General features: G+C 47.6%; 1 protein-coding gene across 4 annotated transcripts in view; it reads left to right on the top strand.

Annotated features, from left to right (window-relative positions):
- Window positions 1-6,696, top strand: part of UBASH3B (ubiquitin associated and SH3 domain containing B) — a 135,345-nt gene that overhangs the window by 38,118 nt on the left and 90,531 nt on the right. The gene's annotated exons all lie outside the window — the stretch shown is intronic.

Here is a 6,696-nt window from a genome sequence, read left to right as displayed (position 1 = left end):
AGAAACGAGGCCCTGGAGCACCATGGGCCCCACGTGTGAGGATCTGTTGCTACGAAGGCCAGAACCTAAAACTGACCCCCCACCCCCAGCGCTCCTGCAATCCTCTGTCTCTACTCGTTACACCTGGCACACCCACCCCTTCGGGAATCTCCTCGCTTCAGTGCTGTTGTTGATGCCCATCTTACCCCGAAGCTGTGCGATAAATGAGTAATGTATGCAAACCACGTACCGGGATTGGTTCTCAATCTCTTGGTCCCGGGCAGGGGAGGTGAAAGAATTGCATGGAAGGAAACTGGTATCCATTAGGTGCCTGCTCTACAGAAGTTATTTCATTCAGTCCTCACAACAACACTGTGAGGTGGATTTTCATCCCATTTCACAGAGGAGAAGACTGAGGAGCGCACAGTGGGAGGTAATTTGCTCAAGGCTTCCCAGCTAGCAAGTGGCAGAGCCAGGATCAGGACCCAGCTCTCTCTCCAGGGCACAAACTCTTTCCACTTTGCCATGCATCAGATGTAGCCCAGAGCCTACCCCTGACATCTTCCAGAGGGGGAAACAACATGACCCGGATCTCAAGAACTCAATCCCCATGAGTGCAGCACGTGGAGCCCAGCCTGTTCCTCACTGTGTTATTAGCATGTCCTTCAGTCTCTTCGGTGAAAGATCTGGAAATCGTAGTGCCTACCTTCCAGAATTAGCATGAGAGGACAGATTTTTCAATGTTGTGTGAACTCTTAAGCTCTCTGTAAGTAGTATTATTTAATTTAAAAACTCAATCAGGGAATCGACTGTGGTTGCCTACAGGCCAGCGGTGGAACCAATCAAGACCTTTATTCACCTGGCCCCACTTGGTGGGCAGGTGCGCGGTGTGAGCAATCAGGTGCGAGTATTAGAGGAAGCCCAGCACGTGAGCCCGCGGGGCCCGGAGAATAAGTGGGGGCAGCCATCGACCCCTCTCCCCGTGTGGAGCAGCCCTGCCTCTCCCATAACGTAGAAGTCAGTGTCTGCTGCTTAAGTGATGGACCCAGAAGTTATTCTTTACAGATCTGGCTTGAGACCCGGTTCCTCAAGGCTCTCAGCTAAGTGTGAAGTCCCCCCCCCCCACCCCAGTGCAAGCGTTGGCCCCTCTTTGGTTTGGGCCCTGACCAGAGTTACAGATGGTGAGTGCTTTTTGCTTTCCATTCTTCGGCAAGTTGAGGATTTTTTGTTAAACTTTTACAGTTGAGTGGATAAACTTAACATTTCTTTTTGTTTTTTGGTTTTTTTTTTTTTTTTTCATTTTTCAGTTTNAACTTTATGTCACAGGAGGCAGCCTGGGGAGATTCAGCTCCCGGTCTGTGTGTGTTCAGAGCTCAGAAAAAACCTCTGTGTTCCACATGTAAACAGAACCATCTTGGTTCGTCACAAAAAAGAACACCAGTGATGTGGGTGATTATTTCTGTTTTATATTAAAAATTAATTCCCAGCCCCCAACATGGTAATCCTGTGCAGCCCAGGGTCCGTACTAATTTGCATGGTTGTGTGATTCTCCATCTGCTTTGAATTTCTTGGCTTCTTTGTCGGAGGGCATTCGCAAGTCTGTTTGTTGGGAGGGTCTGAGGACAGTATTGATTTTTTTTTTTTTATCACAAAGAAACAAAAAGCCAGTGGGAAACGTTCTGATTGGTCTTTTTATTGTGCGCTGTAGCCTGAAGTCCCCCAGAGTAATTCACACGAGGTGCAAAGAGTAAAACGTTCCAGTGTGAAAGGCAATGGGAGAAATGACCTAGTGTGGAAATAGTAAGATGAGGTCTTACGAACGGGAGTGAGGCACTTGCAGTGGCAAGGTCTTCTGGTCGCCCGCTGGGATGGGAGCCTGTGCAAGCTGCTTTCTGGGTGACACTCACAGTTTCCGACATCTGTGGGCTTTGCACAAGGAGTGTGTTCTTCCCTCGGACGCTCCTCTCAGGGCCCTGAGCTATGCAGAGGGGAGAGGCTTACCCAAAGGCATGGGGTGCATCTCCATGCACCACTGGGGCACCCACTCGCCAGCCTGCTGCTGCTCACAAGGAGCTAAGGGTCTTCAGGGCAGAAGGGATGGAGGGCTGAGAATAGGACCAAATTCTTTCCTTTTGACTTTCCCCTGGAGGTGTCCCTGTCTCCATCTCAAAACCTGTCCTGGCAGCTTTTGCCCACAGCAAACCACCTCCCCGGAACTCCCAGGACACAAGTTGGCCTCATAAGGGAGGCCATCTTGTGCCGCCATTCAGCGGCTTCCTGTTTTTAACCTTGATGCCCAGTGGAGACTACAGTCTCTGTGAGGACAGAAGCTGCATCTCCTTTTGTTCTAACATGTGGCTTGCAGATACTATAGTGTATGCTGAGCAGAGGGGTCAGCAAACACCCTGTGAGGAGAAGTGGCACTTGTTCCCTAGAAAATGGAATTATTTGCTATTATAATGAATCCAAGCACAACACATGGATGTGCAAGGAAACCTTTCATCCAAAGCACTAAACGACCTCAGTGCAGAGAGAGATGGAAGAGTCTAAAATTAAGATCTGTTGAAAGTACTTTTAAAAAGACAGAGAATATTATCACATAAAATAAAATCTAGGACTTTATCCCCCAAAGGCATGAAGACTCCTTGCCTTCAGCATTCAAAGTCAGATTAAAGACTTCAGAGAAACCCAAACTGCAGAAGATTCTAGAAGCCAAACAGGTGTTTGGGGTTTGGGGGGAAGAGAGAAAACATTAGGAAGAAGAGCCTTCAGATTTTAACTCAGGAAAAACGTATATTCTCATTACTCTCCTTTGGACCATATTAACGCAATTGAAGGAGGGGAATTGCTATAAAACTTACCGTTGACCCTGATTTTTACATTCATTCATCATTCATTTGTTCATTTACTCCTTTAAAAAGCTCACACACTCCCTGAGGATGAGTGTTGTGTGTGGTTCGTGTTTGGAATGTCTTCTTCATCCTCCTTTTCCTGACCTTGGCCCAGAGCCGGTACTTACATATGGTTGAGTTGGGTTGGTTGCAGACATGCCACATACTTCTTTGAAATTTCTTCTTTCTACTTTTCAAAAACCAATTATCAAATGATGCTTATACTTTTGAAAAAAACATAAAAATACGCCTGACTGAGAGTCCTAGACTACATTTTGAAACTTAGGACATAGGAAGTGACTGACTCAGGTTTTAAGAGAATAAGAGTTGGACGTGGTTTAGGGGTTGATGGAAAAGCCATTTTTCTGGGGCAGAAGAGACATTAGCGATGGCACAGGCCCTGACAGGTACACTCTAGAAACCTGGCATCCTTGGCATGTGCCCTCCTGGCTTCAGAGTGGTGGTTCCTCCCTATCTTCGTGGACAAGAAGATCTCTTGGCCTGGGGGCCACCGTCCCCTACAGGCCAACAGTCATAGCCTCCAGAATGACTCACTTGGACTCAGAAACCAGTCCGCCTTGCTCAAAGAGCCTGCGGCTTAAGGTCCCATAGAGACCAAAGCGAAGTTTCGCCAAGGGCGGCAAGTGCTTCGTAGGCTGTGTGTAAACTCAAGAGAGGGACCAGAGCTGGATGACCTTTTACACAGGGGCTGAGTCCTTGCCCTGCGGAGCCTGAAACCTGAGGGTTGAACATTCTAATCTGGCCAAATATGGAGCCTCTGAATCACAACCTTCTGGTGTCTTCCTTTGAGAGAGTGGCTGGAAGAAGTTCACAGTTTTCAGCTTTGAAAACTTCTGCTCTTTACCTTGGTGGAAGATTGCCTTGTGACCTTGTGAAAGGTCAGACAGGCTAGTGGGTCTGAGAATGGTTTCCATGGGGACCTGAGCAGAGGGGTTGAGGAAGCTTTGGTTGCAGCTGATCCCAGGAACATCGCCCAGTTCTGAGGCTGGTGCCTGATTTTCAGAGGCCATTTTCCCCAGAGGGGTTATGGACTGATGTCTCTGAAAACGGTTTTTTAAATTGTTTGTTTGTTTGTTTTTATTATTTTTTTAAAAATTTTATTTATTTATTTGACAGAGAGACAGCCAGTGAGAGAGGGAACACAAGCAGGGGGAGTGGGAGAGGAAGAAGCAGGCTCCCGGCGGAGGAGCCTGATGTGGGGCTCGATCCCAGGACTCTGGGATCACGCCCTGAGCCAAAGGCAGACGCTTAACGACTGAGCCACCCAGGCGCCCCTGTTTGTTTGTTTTTAAATGGAGAGCTTTATTCCAGGGTTTCTTTAAGGGCTACACTTTCTAGAGGTGGCAGCAAATAGAAACAATCAGCCCTCTTTTGTTTTATTTTGGAGGTTAGGAGAAAGGAAAAGTCATCCAGATGAAAGCTCGATGGTTAAAGAAGGATTTGTGTGGGGGCTGCAAACCTAGTTACTTCAATAGTGGGAGGGAGCAGGTACTCACCTGGCCCGTGATGTGGTTGGCCATATCCCTGGCCCTGTGGGGAGAGGAACTATTCCCATGGACACAGGCTACCCTGCTAGCTGCCAGCCCAATTCATGAATCCCAAAGGGAAGTGGCTTTGAGGTTGCAGCTGGCTTAACCTAAAGTCCTCTTCACTACTGACCATCAATCCAAGAACCCACAGCCCACTGCCCGAGGGCCAGTGACCTCCGTTCCCTTTATATGCCATGGTAATTTCTCATGGAAACTGTAGAAGCAAGGCCTGCTTTCCAGTCCTAACGAAAATGGACTCTTTTCCACAGAGCTAACCCCCTGAATGTGCCTGAGCCCCTGGGCTTCCTCACCAGCCCAGTGGGGCATCCCCAGCTCCCACTACCTCATGTGGTTCGTTAACAGGGAGGCCGAGCAGCCTCATGAGTGGGTGAGGTGAGAACACAAGTGCACAGGGGTTCTTTCTGACCTTCCCGTCCTCACCACTCAGCTTTGTCAGAGGGCTTCATACTCCCCTTGCTCTGCCTTCGGTCCTCAGCGGCTGATACCCGCCTTGTGTGAGGGAAGCAGTTAACTAGCCGGAATCCTGTAATCCTGGGTATGGCGTCAGTCTCCACAAGTCACCCCGAGGCACTGGTGCACACACTTAGCCTGCCTGGGTCTGGACCTCAGGCCACCGAATGTCGTAGTGGTCCTTCCTGAGGAGGCCAAACGTTCATCGTGAAGGAAAAAGCTAAAAACGTCCCTCCTTATTTGTCAACTGCTCTAGTTCTTAATGCCACTCCCAGATTCAGATCTAGGGCTTGGGACTTTAGAAAGTGGGGGTTATTTGAAGGAATCCATCCATCGCCTTCTGAACAAAGTTGAAAAAATGCATTTGAGAACCTTCTCCTCAGCTACACCCTTCTGGTAGCTTCTGTAGTCTCTGTACTCAAAGGCATTCAGAGGTCTTGTTTGCACATCTGGCTGGCTGTGGGAAAGTTCCTCCCATAAAGGTCTGGAGAAACGGCTTTGTTGCCAACAACTTGTGTTGTTAGCTAGAGTGTACATTCTGCATTTTACTCTGGTACCCTGGATACAGGCTTCCCTTGGGAATGACTGATCCTCCAGAGCGTGTTGAGGGGGAGGGGCTGGTTTGGGGAGAGCCTTCGAAATAACGAGTTTTAGGCTGGTTGCTCTCCTGACGCTGGAATTTAAAAGGAGTGGCGTTCTTTCAGAAGAACTATGTAGATGGTTCGAGAAATCCTTGTCTAAAGGGAGTCCCAAAAATCATGTATGTAGAAAAAATAACTTACGGCTTGGTTCATATACTGAAAAAGGGATGATACGATGGAGAATTTCAGCTGCACCTCCCCGTAGATTGTCTTAAGTATACCAACCAGACGTGGGCACCATTCCAGGTAAAAGAATATGGTTTGTCTCCATTTCAATCTATCGGAATCTAGCAGGGCCGATGGGTGATATCCTTCAATGATGACTTGGGTCCCAAATCCTGTCAGCCTTGTCATTAGTCCAAAGTGAAATGAGTGAGAAGAATACTGGTGGAAAGTTTCCAGACGATCTTCCTCAGGAAAACAGTGCCTTTTATTCTGTGATTGTACCCTGCCTATTTTTTTTTTTTTTGGTGTTAAAACAACCTTTCTTTTATGAACTAATGGTGATAATTGGTGTTGGGGATTTTAGAATAAGTTGTTAATTGAGAAAGTTAAAAGTTAACTCCATCCAATCCACCTTCATCCCACTGGCCTCTGCTCTCAAAGCACGTTAGTCCAACAATATCTGGGGCCAACTGCTCTACCCGCTGTTCTTGTCAGCCACCAGGCAGATGAGCCTTTTCTGCTCCCTACCCTGAGACAAGACTCGCCTCTGCAGGCTTTTCCAATCCATTCTTGCCCCTGCTGAGGAGTAGTAAACTTCGGCTAGCCCATGCCTTCTCTGCTTGATGCTCTCAATCCTTCTCTCAGTGAAACCCCTTGCAAGAGAGCTAATTTGCATCTTCCTCCTCTGGGCTGCCCAAGCGCCTTGCCGTCACCTTTGTTGTAACCCTTACCGTGATAAAAGATAAATATTCGAATGAACCTCTTCCTCAGTAAGCTGTGTGCTCCCTGATAGTTCCTTTTTTTTTTTTGTAATTTCTGTGTATAATGCCTGATAAATATGTATTTGTTGAATGAATAAGCACTCTGAATCTCAGGTTGCAGTTAAAGCTTATTGTCTCCTTGGTCTCCCTCAGTAGAAATAAAGAGCTAATCTCCCAGGTGATAATTCTTATGATGTGGAATGACTATAGCGGATTCCCTCTTTGGCCATCTCTTCTG

Source organism: Ursus maritimus, unplaced genomic scaffold (genome assembly GCF_017311325.1).
Source record: "Ursus maritimus isolate PB19 unplaced genomic scaffold, ASM1731132v1 scaffold_16, whole genome shotgun sequence".
Taxonomy (NCBI): domain Eukaryota; kingdom Metazoa; phylum Chordata; class Mammalia; order Carnivora; family Ursidae; genus Ursus; species Ursus maritimus.
The sequence above is the reverse complement of the archived record's forward strand: the minus strand, read 5'-3'. Positions and strand labels throughout refer to the sequence as shown.